The 16,266-nt window shown below is 38.1% G+C and overlaps 2 pseudogenes; both read right to left on the bottom strand.

Moving 5' to 3' along the window:
• Positions 1-4,286: 4,286 nt before the first annotated feature.
• LOC122323817 lies at positions 4,287-7,469 on the bottom strand (annotated as a pseudogene).
• A 6,295-nt stretch (positions 7,470-13,764) lies between these two features.
• LOC122323816 lies at positions 13,765-15,966 on the bottom strand (annotated as a pseudogene).
• Between the last annotated feature and the right edge of the window lie 300 nt (positions 15,967-16,266).

The following is a 16,266-nucleotide window of genomic DNA, read 5'->3' as shown; positions in this document are numbered from 1 at the left end:
ACAGGTGTGGCTTGATGACAGACTTTTGTATCTCATGTTATTAACAGAAAAAGCAAGGGATTGTCAAGGAAAACAATAAATGTACAATATTGATTTCGATATAGCCAAAAACCGAACATGACAATTGTACATTTCTCAAATGCAGCCATAATCGTTCATGAGACGGAGCTGTAGATTTTGGGCCCAGGAGACTCCGGCTGTTCTGTTACAATAGAATGGCTCATTCATTCAAAGCAAGCATGTCGAAAAGGGTCTGCAACATGACTGAGCACACCGTCTGAGTAATACAAAAAGGTTTTTGATAGACATCTGGAATTTTTCGCAGTTTTGTGTACAGTGCATGTGGACCAGAGGCTCGGCCGTCCCCCAGATCTAGCGTCGTCCACGGATTCAGGTCAGTCCAGGTTTTGTGGCCAACGGTTCGTGACATTCAACGCAACATTCCACCTCTTGGCACTCATCTTTTTCTTAAAGAAAAAAAGGGAAAAGAAATCCAAAAAATAAATGAATACAAGAGGAAAAGCTGCAGTATATTTGATTTTCTTCTCGTTCTAAAGAAAATGTTCCCAAAACGGATCCTGCTGGATGGTGCTGCCGTACGAAGTGACTGACCGTGTTCATTCTCGTTAGGTTGTTCAATGCAGGTGATACTGGTTGAATGAGGAGCGAGGTCACAGTTTGTGGAGATGGGAAAATTGCTACACAATATGAATTTTTAATTGTTCCTTGTTTTGAGAGAATAAAATTCATTTACTAATCCCTGTGTTTGTCTGCCATCGTCTTCAGCACAACATGCTACCAAAAAATTACTAAAACACTCACTTAACATGCTGTGAGCATCTAGACACTAAAAAGTAAAACATACCAAAGACTTCAGGACAAAGAATCAAATCAAATCTAGAGTGTACTCTAAAAAGATTAAATATATAACGTTAAGCCACAGATGTACTAATGGGGGGAAATCTCACATTTTAAACTGAGAAGAAAATCACCTGTCAATTTTGAGCAAATATAGAATTAAGTTATAATTTAAAAATATTATTATTATAAAAATTTTATTTAAAGTTATTTATTTTTAATAATGTAAATGTTGCCTAGTTCATATTAATCAGAACTTAAATACCAGTTGTTCTGGAAGACATTATTATTTGTTCAGCATTTTGTTTAAAAAAAAAGAAAATCATAAAATATTTTTGTCAGCATTCTGGTAAATGAGACAGAGACGTAGTTCAAACAAAAGTTGAGAATTTTAATGATTCACATTCTGTGTAGGTAACAGTGTCTTCGTAAGCTAAGTTCAAATCAGAAAGTCAAAAGTTCATTCTTTATCTGACCATATCCTACACTTGAGTTGTAACTCACACAGGCAGGTGAATCAGAAGCAGAACATCAAGTGAGTAAGCTCTTTGAGAACAGCCATAGACTGAATGGTGAGGTCTGTTTTATGCCATGACAGCAGGTGCGGTGATCAGTATTCTCATGATTGCGAACGCGTCCAGGTGACGGGATCGTAGGCGGAAGAAGGCACAATTTTATTTAATTCGCTAGGTATTTAAAAACAACAAAGAAGCAATATGAAGTTTTAAAAAGATCAATACTGTCTTCATTAGCAATAAAATAAATGAACATGATTTAATGTTAGAACTGGATTACTTACCAAACAATCAACAGGTTATTATGCATTTTTTCTTATTATTATATTACTCAAGTTAATTCACAAGAGCATGTTTAAACTTAATTATACAATCAAATGAATAAAAATACAGATCCTTAAAGTTGATTGCTTCACTCATTCACAATCTAAAAGGATGTTAAACTGATATACTTTAATACAGCATTGTTCAGAAATACATATAACATAATCTTTTAGGGCAGATATGAGTCAGCTTGTTATTATTTAGCTGGTGAGATTATTTGTATTTTTTTATTTATTTATTTTTAACAACAACACAAAAAAAGGAATAGCACTTATACAAATAATCTCTTCCCAGCCCAATCTTATTATAAAGAAAATAGAGGGGAAAAGAAAGAAAGGAAAAGGAAAAGAAAGAAGAAAAAGAAATAATTTATAATAAAGTAAGAAAGTCAATTATTACAGTAAAAATTCTATCTATAACGCAGTTATGTCTCAATGAAAGAAAGGAGAGGGATTCAAATTTGATTTTGATTTTTGTAAATGTAAGAAAGACATCAAATCTTTTCAACCAAGAGAGGTTGGAGGGGGCATGTGTAACAGCATACGTCTTTGGCATCAATGAGGCAAAGGCAATAATATCGCATGGTGCTTTATTTAAGCCAACAACAGGAGATATTCCAAAAATTGTTGTTATTGGACAAGGTATCAAGCAGAAACACCAAGAGCTTTACATTGTATCAAAAAAAGAGGACCATTAAGAATTCAGACTAGGACAGGTGTAAAATGAATGAGTATGGTCTGCTGGAGACAACACGCATCTATTGCACCTATCATCTTCTGATAAACAGAGTTTTTAAAATTTTGCTTTAGTGAAATGGATTCTGTGAACAACTTTAAACTGAATGAGATTCGAGCGAGCACAGACAGAGTTAATTTTGTAAAAACAGTGTCCCACAGCTCCTCATCAATTTCCTGTTCTAGCTCCATCTCCCAGGTTTGTTTGAGTGTAGAAAGAGGAGGAAGCTGTGAGGACGAAGCAGGTCATAAATGGAGGAAATGCGGTTCAGAAATTTTGGTAGCAAGAATATTTCTTCAATTAAAGGATTCTTTGGCTGCTGGGGAAAGTATCCAAATATTTTTGGCAAAATCACGCGTTTGAAAATAACAAAGTAAGTTTGATTTAGAGATTTTATAATTACTCAACAAATCGTTAAATGACCCAAATGTGTGATCAAAGAACAGATCCCGGAACTGTATTAAACCCTTTTCACTTAACTGTGTGAAAGTAGAATCCAAACTAGAAGGGACAAAAGATGATTACCACAGATAGGCGCCAAGAGATTATTTTTAAATTATTTTAATTAACATTCAGTGTGATGAATATACAGTAGTAAATCGAGAGGATTAATTGGGGCTTAATAATGGTTAAAATAAAAAGTTTTACAGCTTCACAGCTGTCATGGAGGCCAAAATTAGTTATAGACAACCAACATCACTTTTTGTGCTAAACAAGAGGTAAAGTATTCTAACATGGGGGTCTATGGGATTGACTACCATTTGGAGCCTGTGTCTAGTGGCCAGTCAGTGAATTTTAGTTTAGTGCTGGGTACACACTACAAGATTATCAGGCTGATTTTAAACGATTTCCCCCTCTTCCGACAATCCTAGGTAATGTCTCAATTATCTTTGTGGATCTAAAGATTATCTCATCAGATTTTCCTGTGGTGTGATATGTGTTAAGAGTGACTGAATCTGCTCGGAAAAACAACGTGTCCTGGAAAACACATTTATTCTCAAGTCTCGAGAGATTTTGTGAGGACTCTGTCTTCATCACATTGCTGCACCCCACACATTATATAGAAATCTAGGACATTTTTCTCAAATGTTTGTCTGATTATCTTATAAGATTAAAATGTGGTTTAGTATGTGTTAAGAGTCACTGAATGTTGGGTGGGCACATTTATTTAAACTGAGAAACAGGCATGAGGAAAACTATAAACCATTCCACCCACACACTATCCTACCTCATTTTTTTTCATGTTTGATCTCAGGTTTGAAAGTCTTTGAACAGTAGTACATGTAACTTTTGCCAAGATGAGTCGCTGCCAGACATATAAACTATGTACATGTTTTATACAGTCTATGATAACACATTTTTGTATATTGTGTGTATGTTGGATTCAGTGGTTGCAGCGTCAGAAACTTGAAGCATGGTAGGCAAGAAGCTGTAGGACCAGGGTATCTGTGAAAGGGTCCCTGTCTCCTAACTTCTGTGGTACTTATGAATCTGATGTCATGAAACTTTGATAGTGCACAATTTCTCATTGATAAGTTCTCAGTTACCCATGGCAGATAAAAAATTTGAGAGGTTGTGTGTAAGCAGCAATAACAGGAACTTTTATTATTTCTTGAGTGACCCTGAGAGGATTCCTTGACCCCAAGAATCTTTGTGTCCATGGCTGAGACCTCTGATGTTTCCGTGACATAGATCTGTGGATCCGGGCACCAGTAGCTTAGAGACCTCTAGGGACCTTTGGGTTCCTCGATTATTAATAATATGCCTGGACGGTGCATTACTTAACTAACCTAAATAAACTCTTAACTATTTACTACACTCATCCCTGAAAGGAGTAGTTCAGCAGCGCTTAAACTACTGTCTCGGCCAAGGCGCCAGACGCAACCATGGCCTGCCAGCCCGCAAGGCGCTAGGACTGGAGGGATGAAGGGCTAACTTAAACCATTTGTGTAAGTGCATCTCATCCAGGTGAAGCCTCTGCTCTGGGTCACTCTTTAGGCAACCTCGAATAAAACGACAGCATTCTGTAAAGAAAGATGGAGAGAATTTTACACTTGCTCTCTAAGTTGCAAAACTTGGAGAGACTTTTTTTAAAAGCCACTGTTTTCTCAGTTTTGCATTTGTTCTTTTGTACTGAAGTTCTCACCGTCGGAGATGCCTGGCTCTTCCCACGCATCGGCATCCATCAAACCGATGTCGCTGCTGTCTGGGAAAAGTCTGGTCATCATCGAAACAGCAGCACCCCAGCGACCACACTGTGGCCTGCTTCCCGTCGTACTCGCCCTTCTCGATGTACTTCGGAGGGCAGTACCTTGCTGTCCCTGCAGGAAAACGTTTGTCACATGTGAAAGTCTGCTCTACCAACGGAACTTAATTTTAATGACAAATTACACTATGACTGGGTTTTCTTCTTCTGAGAAAGCTGTTAGTTGTGAGTCCCATCTAAACAGAGTGCTCATTAAAATCCCAAACTACGTTCAAGAAATAATACATACCACTATAGGTGGTGTAGGAGGTCTTTTAAGGAGGTCTCCACAGCCAAAATCGATAAGTTTGACCTCTAGGGTCTCTACGTTGACCAGGATGTTTGGCATTTTGATGTCCCGATGGAAGACACTCTTGGAACAGCAAGCAGCAGCAGCATCGGTCACCTGCCGCATGAAATGACGTGCCATCTCCTCGCTGAAGTGGCCATCGTAATGCATCCAAAACTCAGCATGTCCATGCAATGCGAGGGCCGCTCTAGGACCATAATGTACTGGTCCGGTTGGTCCTCCCAGTCCAGTAGCTTTATGATGTGGGGACAGCTGGGGCCTTGATTGGCCATGAGAGTTAGGGCCACCTCCAGAGGAACTGGTCTGGGATGCTCAGGCTAGAAAAATATATATTTTTTTATAACTGTACACTGATACCCTGATACAGCATCTGTCGTCTCATTGAGGACATAAATATATAAACAACAAAAACTTAATAAAAACTTAATAAAATATTTTTATTACTGTGAAAAACTTCTGAAAGTTCTGATGTCTACTTACAAGGCTTAAGCACGGCTCGTTCTCTGTCTTCACCGTGAACTTCACAGCCACTGGAAGGCCGTCTTCACGGGCGGGTCCTTCAAAAACGGAGCCGCATCCTCCTTCTCCCAACTTCTTGCCCATAGAATATTTCCAGCAAATGCGGTCTATTAAAACATAATAATTATTCATTATTAAAGATGAATACAGTGTACCTGAAGGTGGCATACCATACTTATTCATACTAAATTCTATATTTATTTCAATGACTTCAAATTGTTTGATAAATATATGAAATATTTTGAACACAACCGTAAAGTCAGACTCGGTTCTCATTATCTTATCACAGTCCAGCTGTCTCTGCACACCTGGACTGTCCTGATCTTGAAGCTGGACGTCCTCCACTTGCTGGTCCTCAGCAGTGACAGCAGGGACATCAGCAGCACTGGAAGGAAGCTCCTGATGATCGCCGTCCTCTACAGTAGTTACGACGTCCTGTAGAGAAGTCTGATCTAAAGCGAGGAACATCAACCAGAGCTTGTTTTAATAAACACAGATGAAATATTGCAGACTTGTATTAGTAATAGCAGGGTGAATACTTTTGACATCTTCAAAATATGGTTAATATGTTTTTTTGTGTGTGTAAAAGACATTCTTGATGTACAAAGCTTCTGGAGCATGTCAGTTACCATCAGTGCACCTCCTGGATGGGACCGTGTCCTGCTCCACCTCTCCCTGCTCCACCTGCTCATCCTGAGCACTGGTGGATTTCAGGTGGGGAAACAAGAGAAGAAAGCAGCAAACTTCCGAAACCACTTCTGTTTCTGCCTCTTCTTCTTGCTTTTCTCTCCCTTTCTCTCTTTCCCGCCTCCCTCGCCGTCAGGACGAGGATGGAGCTCCACCGAGCGGTCGGTGGGTGTCCTCTCACGTCCTCCATCCGCTTTCTTTTTACGGGATACTCGCAACAAACGAAAAACTCCATCACCAACTGTAAAAACTGCTCCAACAACGTTAACTACACTGAACTCCTTACTCGCTACAAGCGGAGCAGGTGAGTTTCGCGCTTTATATAGAAGCACGTGACGTTCTAAATTATTTTATTACGCCATAAGGATTCATGATCCGAGAATTCTGTAAGATTCAAAAAAAAAAAAAAAAACACTGTAAGATACCCACAAACATTAAAACAGTGGTGTCTAATGATGAATGAAAAAATATATACATATTATATGCATGAGCGCGTGTGTGTGTATAAATGTAGCGTTTTTATTAATATGTTTTCCTTAGAATATTCTTCTGTATTTTTACAGATCTCGGTTACAGGTGTGGCCTGATGAGACTTTGTATCTCATGTTATTAACAGAAAAAGCAAGGGATTGTCAAGGAAAACAATAAATGTACAATATTGATTTTGATATAATAAAAAAACCGAACATGACAATTGGACATTTCTCTCTTCAAATGCAGCCATAATTCTGTGTTCATGTGGAGACGGAGCTGTAGATTTTGGGTCTGTGGAGACTCCGCTGTTCTGTTACAATAGAATGGCTCATTCATTCAAAGCAAGCATGTCGAAAAGGGTCTGCAACATGGATTGAGCACACCGTCTGAGTAATACAGCATGTTTTGATAGAGACATCTGGGAATTTTTCGCATTTTTGTGTACAGTGCATGTGGACCAGAGGCTCGGCCGTCCCCCAGATCTAGCGTCGTCCACGGATTCAGGTCGGGGTCCAGGTTTTGTGGCCAACGGTTCAGACATTCAACGCAACATTCCACCTCTTGGCACTCATCTTTTCTTGAAAAGAAAAAAAAAAGGAAAAGAAAAAATCAAAACGTACAAAAGAAATCCAAAAAAAATAATAAATACAAGAGGGAAAAAGTTAAGAAAATTTATATTTATTCAAGTTTGACTTGAAAAAAGGTTGCAAGTATATTTGATTTTCTTCTCGTTCTAAAGAAAATGTTCTAAAAACGGATCCCGTTGGATGGTGCTGTCTGAAGTGGACTGGACCGTGTTCATTCTCGTTGTGTTGTTCAATGCAGCAGACACTGGTTGAATGAGGAGCGAGGTCACAGTTTGTGGAGATGGGAAAATTGCCACACAATATGAATTTTTAATTGTTTCTTGTTTTGAGAAAATAAAATTCATTTACTAATCCCTGTGTTTGTCTGCCATCGTTCTCCAGCATAACATGCTACCAAAAAAACCACTAAAACACCACTTAACATGCAGCAGAGCATCTAGACACCAGTGCTAAAACATACTAAAGACTTCAGTGGGACAAAAGAATCAAATCAAATCTAGAGGTAATTCAAAAGATTAAATATATAACGTTAAGCCACAGATGTACTAATTGGGGAAATCTCTATATAAAATATGTTAAGTGGTAATTAAGTGTAACAAATCATGTAAAAATCAAACACATCACCTCCATATTTTTAATTTATTCTTCAGGCTTCTTGTAAATTAAACTGTATTTTGTACGTTATGTTGACAGACAAAAAGTTACATTCAGGTGCAAAGAAAGTAACTGAGATATGTATTTTTTAACTTAAAAATATAAAAAAAAATTGTTGCTTACATTTATATTAATCAGAACTTCAGTAGCAGTTGGTTCTGAAGACATTATTATTTATTCAGTATTTTTGCACGCAGAGAACGTCCAAATCAAATTAAAAACAATAATTTAATTAATGTTCAACTAATAAAAACTACCTATAATACAAATAAGCAAACGATAAAACTTGGCTCGCTGAATATTAGATCACTTTCCACAAAAGCACTTTATATATATGATTTGATCAAAGATCAGAACCTAGATTCACTCTGTTTGACAGAAACCTGACTAAAACCAGATGAATACATTACTCTAAATGAATCTACCCCCCAAGATTATTACTATTAAATGAGCCACGTTTAAAAGGTAAGGGGGGTGTTGCTACAATTTATAACAATATTCTTAGTACTTCTCAGAGGGCAGGCTTTAAGTATAACTCATTTGAAGATTTGGTGCTGCATATCATATTATCTATAGAATCATGTGCTAGTGATAAATCCTCTGTCATGTTTGTACTGGCTACTGTATACAGGCCACCAGGACACAGCACTGATTTCATTAAAGAATTTGCTGATTTTCTAACCGAGTTAGTACTGGTACAAATAGATAAAGTCTTAATATCCATGTTGATAATGAAAAATCTACTTTGATAATCAGATTTCTTAGACATTCTGAAGTCTGTTGGGGTTAGACAACACGTCTCTGGACCAACTCATTGTCACAAATCATACTCTAGATCTAATACTGTCACATGGAATGGATGTTAAAATGGTGGAAGTTCTGCAGCAAAGTGATGACATTTCAGATCACTATCTAGTCTTGTGTGAACTCTGTATAGTTAAACCTGTAAACTCTGCACCTTATTACAAGTATGGTAGAACCATCACTTATACCACAAAAGAAAGCTTTCTAAGTAATCTTCCTGACTTATCTCAATGCACTCTCTTTTTCTAGCACTCTAGATACAGTTGCTGTTTTGCACTTAAAAAGATGAAAGAAAACAATCTGACTCCATGGTGTAATGAAAACACACCGCACCTAAAGAGAGCAGCCCGGAAGATGGAGCGCAGGTGTAAATTAGAAGTATTTCATATTGCCTGGCGGGAGAGTATCCTGTCATACAGAAAAGCATTAAAAACTGATTATTTTTCATCTCTTTTAGAAGAAAACAAACACAACCCCCGGTATTTATTCAATACAGTGACTAAATTAACAAAAATAAAACGTCAACAGGTGCTAACATTCCCCATGAGTGTAGTAGTAATGACTTCATGAATTTCTTTACTTCTAAGATTGGTACCATCAGAGATAAAATTGTAACTATGCAGCTGTCAGCTACAGTTTCACATCAGTTAGTGAACTATAGATCCCCTGAGGAAAAATTACACTCATTCTCTATTATAGGAGAAGAAGATACAAACTTGTTAAATCATCTAAACAACATGTATGTTAGACCCTATTCCATCTAAACTATTAAAGATTTGCTTCCAGAAGTCATAGATCCTATTATTATTATTATTATTAATTCATCATTGTCATTAGGATATGTTCCCAAAACCTTCAAACTGGCTGTAATTAAGCCTCTTATTAAGAAACCACATCTTGATCCCAAAGACTTAATAAATTACAGACCAATCTCTAATCTCCTTTTCTGTCAAAGATACTAGAAAAGGTAGTATCCTCACAACTGTATTCCCTTTTAGAAAAAAATGGTATCTGCGAGGATTTCCAATCATCTTATCATCTTATCTTCAATCAATTTATCTTAGGATGGTTTAAATCATATCTATCTGACCGCCATCAGTTTGTGGCACTAAATGAGGAGGTATCATATCTCTCACAAGTGAAACATGGAGTTCCTCAAGGTTCAGTGCTAGGACCGTTACTTTTCAACCTATACATGTTACCTCTGGGAGACATTATCAGGAGACATGGTGTTAGCTTTCACTGCTATGCTGATGATACTCAGCTCTATATTTCAGCGCAGCCTGGTGATACACAACAAATTTAACAGAATGCATAGTCGATATAAAAAACTGGATGATGAGTAACTTCCTAATGCTAAAATCTAAAAAACAGAGGTGCTAATAATTAGACCTAAAAACCCCACATATAATAATCTAGAACACAGGCTAACACTTGATGGCTGGTCTGTTAATTCTTCATCATCAGTTAGGAACCTAGGTGTGCTGCTTGACAGCAATCTTTCCTTCGAAAACCATGTTTCCAGCATCTATAAAACTGCGTTTTTACATCTTAAAATTATATCTAAATTACGACCTATGCTTTCAACCTCTAATGCAGAAATATTAATTCATGCGTTTATAACCTCGAGGTTAAATTATTGTAATGCTTTATTGGGTGGTTGTTCTGCACGCTTGATAAACAAACTTCAGCTAGTTCAAAACGCAGCAGCTAGAGTCCTTACTAGAACTAGGAAGTATGATCATATTAGACCGGTTCTGTCAACACTGCACTGGCTCCCTATCAAACATTGGATAGATTTTAAAATCTTATTAATTACCTATAAAGCCCTGAATGGTTTAGCTCCTCAATACTTGAGTGAGCTCTTATCACATTATAGTCCTGCCCGTCCGCTGCGTTCTCAAAACTCTGGCCTTTTGATAATACCTAGAATATCAAAATCGACTGCGGGCGGCAGATCCTTTTCCTATCTAGCACCTAAACTCTGGAACAATCTCCCTAACTCTGTTCGGGAAGCAGACACACTCTGCCAGTTTAAATCTAGATTAAAGACACATCTTTTTAACTTAGCCTACACATAACACACCAACACACTTTTTATTATTAAATCCGTTAAAGGATTTTTAGACTGCATTAATTATATCAGCTGGAACTGGGAACATTAAAATACGATGTACTTGTGACATCGTAAAAAGAATGGCATCTACGCTAATATTAATCCCGTTTCTTTCTTAATCTGTTTCACAGTTTGTATCCAGACTAGATGGTGGATCAGCACCCAGAGATTATGTTCATCAGAGACCAGAACACCTAGATGCGCACCGTGGACAGATTTTCTCACTTCATGGATGGGGTTTTGGTTCTTTCCTCTGGCTTGCTTGCTTTGTTGGGGACACGTAACTTCTAGTGATTATCGTCGAATTGATTAAAGAGATCGTCTCTGCATTTAATAACAAATTGTTCAATCTCGTCATTATACATCCCTATCATTGTGTTCTCCAACTTTATACTGTACAGTGCCTTGATTCAACCTATGTTGTTAAAAGCGCTATATAAATAAAAATGATTGATTCATTTATTGATTGATGTACTAACGGGGAAATCTCTATATAAAATGTTAAGTGGTAATTAAGTGTAACAAATCATTTAAAAATCAAACACATCACCTCCATATTTTAAACTGAGAAGAAAATCACCTGTCAATTTTGAGCAAATGAAGAATAAATTCATACTAGCATACACATGTAGCACATCTTTTTATTCTTTTTGGAATGTTTTCCTGGACCTCTGCAGGCTTCTTGTAAATTAAACTGTATATTGTTTGTTATGTTGACAGACAAAAAGTTACATTCAGGTGCAAAGAAGATATGTATTTTTTAATAACGTAACTTAAAAATATAAATAAAAATTGTTGCTTACGTTCATATTAACCAGAACTTAACAGTTGGTTCTGAAGACATTATTATTTGTTCAATATTTTTAAAAAAAAAAAAAAAAAAATCATAAAACAATAAGAATATTTTACTTTAATTTGCTTTTGTGTTTATAAACAACAAAGAAGCAATATGAAGTTTTAAAAGATCATTGCTGTCTTCATTGGTTGTACTAAAATAAATTAACATGATTTAATGAATTAACTGAACTGGATTACTTACCAAGCAATCAACAGGCCATTATGCATTTTTCTTTATTATTATTATATTACTCGTGGGTTAATCCACAAGAGCATGTTTAAACTTAATTATTATACAATCAAATGAATAAAAAGTACAAATCCTTAAGATGTCCTTTGTTTCACATCTTTCAATGATTGCTTCATCCTCATTCACAATCTAACGGATGTTAAACTGATATACTTTAATACAGCATTGTTCAGAAATACATATAACATAATCTTTAAGGCAGATATGAGCCAGCTTGTTTTAAGTTGTTTTTCAGATGTTACTTACCTGTTATTACTTACCTGGTGAGATTATTTTTTTATTATTTTAATTAACATTCAGTGTGATGAATATACAGTAGTAAATCGAGAGGGTTAATTGGGGCTTAATAATGGTTTAAAAAAAGGTTTGCCCCCTTCACAGCTGTCATGGAGGCCAAAATTAGTTATAGACAACCAACATCACTTTTTGTGCTAAACAAGAGGTAAAGTATTCTAACATGGGGGTCTATGGGATTGACTACCATTTGGAGCCTGTGTCTAGTGGCCAGTCAGTGAATTTTAGTTTAGTGCTGGGTACTGTCACATTCTCTGGAATTTGTTATTGTTTTTGTCGTGTGCCATGTGTTCCGTCTGACCTAATTTAGTTTATTGTCTTTAGCTGTGTGTGTGATTAATTTAGTGATTTACCTGGTGTATTTAAGTCCTGTGGTTTCAGTTCTGTTTGTCCGATCTCGTCTTTATTTGCGTGTGATTTTGTCCGATCTGCCTGCCTGTCTGTATTTATATTGTTTTTCATCTCTGAGTACATTAAAACGCTTTATTTTCATTTACACTCGTTGTGTGCTCTCCTGCTTATCACACACCTGACAGGTACACACCACAAGATTATCAGGCTGATTTTAAACGATTTCCCCTCTCCGACAATCCTAGGTAATGTCTCAATTATCTTTGTGGATCTAAAGATTATCTCATCAGATTTTCCTGTGGTGTGATATGTGTTAAGAGTGACTGAATCTGCTCGGAAAAACAATGTGTCCTGGAAAACACATTTATTCTCAAGTCTCGAGAGATTTTGTGAGGACTCTGTCTTCATCACATTGCTGCACCCCACACACTATATAGTGAAAATAGTGAAATCTAGGACATTTTTCTCCTCATGTTTGCGGTCTCTCACATTTTGAAAGTCTTATAAGATTAAAAAAATCTTTTAGTATGTAACTTTAGTCACCTGTTTGAATTAAGAGAGAGAGACTGGAAGGCTGCCTCCTGGTTATATAAACTGAGAAACATACAATCTGAAAACTATAAACCATTCCTATTTTGCTTCAGTTAAAGGCAAGGCGACTTGAGTCACAGGTGGATTGTATGTTTGTCATGGTAGGTGGGCACAGTTTCAACGACCAGGCACCTCAACTCCATTCTACCTCTTTGTCCATTTTCTATTATCTGATAATGATGAACGGTGATACGTTGCCAAAATGGTCACAGACACTATGTACATGTTTTATACAGTCTATGATAACACATTTTTGTATATTGTGTGTATGTTGGATTCAGTGGTTGCAGTGTCAGAATCTTGAAGCCCGAGGCAAGAAGCTGTAGGACCAGGGTATCTTTGAAAGGGTCCCTGTCTCCTAACCTCTGTGGTACTTATGACTCTGATGTCAGGAAACTTTAGTGGACAATCTCTCATTGATAAGATCTTTGGGACCCAGTTACCCATGGCAGAAAAAATTGAGAGGCAATGTAAGCAGCAATAACAGGAACTTTTATTATTTCTGGAGTGACCCTGAAAGGATTCATCCCTGACGAGTAGTTCAGCAAGGCGCTTAAACTACTGTCTCGGCCAAGGCGCCAGGACGCAACCATGGCCTGCCAGCCGCAAGGCGCTAGGACTGGAGGGATGAAGGGGCTAACTTAAACCATTCGTGTAAGTGCATCTCATCCAGGTGAAGCCTCTGCTCTGGGTCACTCTTTAGGCAACCTCGAATAAAACGACAGCATTCTGTGAAGAAAGATGGAGAGAATTTTACACTTGCTCTCCAAGTTGCAAAACTTGGAGATACTTTTTTTAAAAGCCACTGTTTTCTCAGTTTTGCATTTGTTCTTTTGTACTGAAGCTCTCACCGTCGGAGATGCCTGGCTCTTCCCACGCATCGGCATCCATCAAACCGATGTCGCTGCTGTCTGGGAAAAGTCTGGTCATCATCCGAAACAGCAGCACCCCAGCGACCACACTGTGGCCTGCTTCCCGTCAGACTCGCCCTTCTCGATGTACTCCGGAGGGCAGTACCTTGCTGTCCCTGCAGGAAAACGTTTGTCACATGTGAAAGTCTGCTCTACCAACGGAACTTAATTTTAATGACAAATTACACTATGACTGGGTTTTCTTCTTCTGAGAAAGCTGTTAGTTGTGAGTCCCATCTAAACAGAGTGCTCATTAAAATCCCAAACTACGTTCAAGAAATAATACATACCACTATAGGTGGTGTAGGAGGTCTTTTAAGGAGGTCTCCACAGCCAAAATCGATAAGTTTGACCTCTAGGGTCTCTACGTTGACCAGGATGTTTGGCATTTTGATGTCCCGATGGAAGACACTCTTGGAACAGCAAGCAGCAGCAGCATCGGTCACCTGCCGCATGAAATGACGTGCCATCTCCCTCGCTGAAGTGGCCATCGTAATGCGCCCAAAAACTCAGCATGTCCATGCAATGCGAGGGCCGCTCTAGGACCATAATGTACTGGTCCGGTTGGTCCTCCCAGTCCAGTAGCTTTATGATGTGGGGACAGCTGGGGCCTTGATTGGCCATGAGAGTTAGGGCCACCTCCAGAGGAACTGGTCTGGGATGCTCAGGCTAGAAAAAGAATGTTTTTTTTATAACTGTACACTGATACCCTGATACAGCATCTGTCGTCTCATTGAGGACATGAATATATAAACAACAAAAACTTAATAAAAAACTTAATAAAATATTTTTATTGCTGTGAAAAACTTCTGAAAGTTCTGATGTCTACTTACAAGGCTTAAGTACGGCTCGTTCTCTGTCTTCACCGTGAACTTCACAGCCACTGGAAGGCCGTCTTCACGGCGGGTCCCTTCAAAAACGGAGCCGCATCCTCCTTCTCCCAACTTCTTGCCAATACAATATTTCCAGCAAATGCGGTCTATTAAAACATAATAATTATTCATTTTTAAAGATGAATACAGTGTACCTCAAGGTGGCATACCATACTTATTCATACTAAATTCTATATTTATTTCAATGACTTCAAATTGTTTGAGAAATATATGGAATATATGTGGTGTTTGAACAATGAAATATGAGAAAGGTATGAGAAGAAATGTTACAGCTGCAAAATGTAAAACACGCTGTCCTATAATAAACCCGTGAGAAGAACGCTTGTGTTTGAACACAACCGTAAAGTCAGACTCGGTTCTCGTTATCTTATCACAGTCCAGCTGTCTCTGCACACCTGGACTGTCCTGATCTTGAAGCTGGACGTCCTCCACTTGCTGGTCCTCAGCAGTGACAGCAGGGACAACAGCAGCACTGGAAGGAAGCTCCTGATGATCGCCGTCCTCTACAGTAGTTACAACGTCCTGTAGAGAAGTCTGATCTAAAGCGAGGAACATCAACCAGAGCTTGTTTTAATAAACACAGATGAAATATTGCAGACTTGTATAAGCAATAGCAGGGTGAATACTTTTGACATCTTCAAAATATGGTTAATATGTTTTTTTGTGCGTGTAAAAGACATTCTTGATGTACAAAGCTTCTGGAGCATGTCAGTTACCATCAGTGCACCTCCTGGATGGGACCGTGTCCTGCTCCACCTCTCCCTGCTCCACCTGCTCATCCTGAGCACTGGTGGATTTCGGGTGGGGGAAACAAGAGAAGAAAGCAGCAAACTTCCGAAACCACTTCTGTTTCTGCCTCTTCTTCTTGCTTTTCTCTCCCTTTCTCTCTTTCCCGCCTCCCTCGCCGTCAGGACGAGGATGGAGCTCCACCGAGCGGTCGGTGGGTGTCCTCTCACGTCCTCCATCCGCTTTCTTTTTACGGGATACTCGCAACAAACGAAAAAACTCCATCACAACTGTAAAAACTGTGCCAACAACGTTAACTACACTGAACTCCTTACTCGCTACAAGCGGAGCAGGTGAGTTTCGCGCTTTATATAGAAGCACGTGACGTTCTAAATTATTTTATTACGCCATAAGGATTCATGATCCGAGAATTCTGTAAGATTCCAAAAAAAAAAAAAAAAAAAAAAAAAAAAAACTGTAAGATACCCACAAACATTAAACAGTGGTGTCTAATGATGAATGATGTAAAATTATATATATTAAATGCGCGCGCGCGCGTGTGTGTCTGTGTGTATAAATGTAACG

The sequence above is a fragment of the Puntigrus tetrazona genome, chromosome 19, assembly GCF_018831695.1.
Source record: "Puntigrus tetrazona isolate hp1 chromosome 19, ASM1883169v1, whole genome shotgun sequence".
NCBI lineage: Eukaryota > Metazoa > Chordata > Actinopteri > Cypriniformes > Cyprinidae > Puntigrus > Puntigrus tetrazona.
The sequence above is the reverse complement of the archived record's forward strand: the minus strand, read 5'-3'. Positions and strand labels throughout refer to the sequence as shown.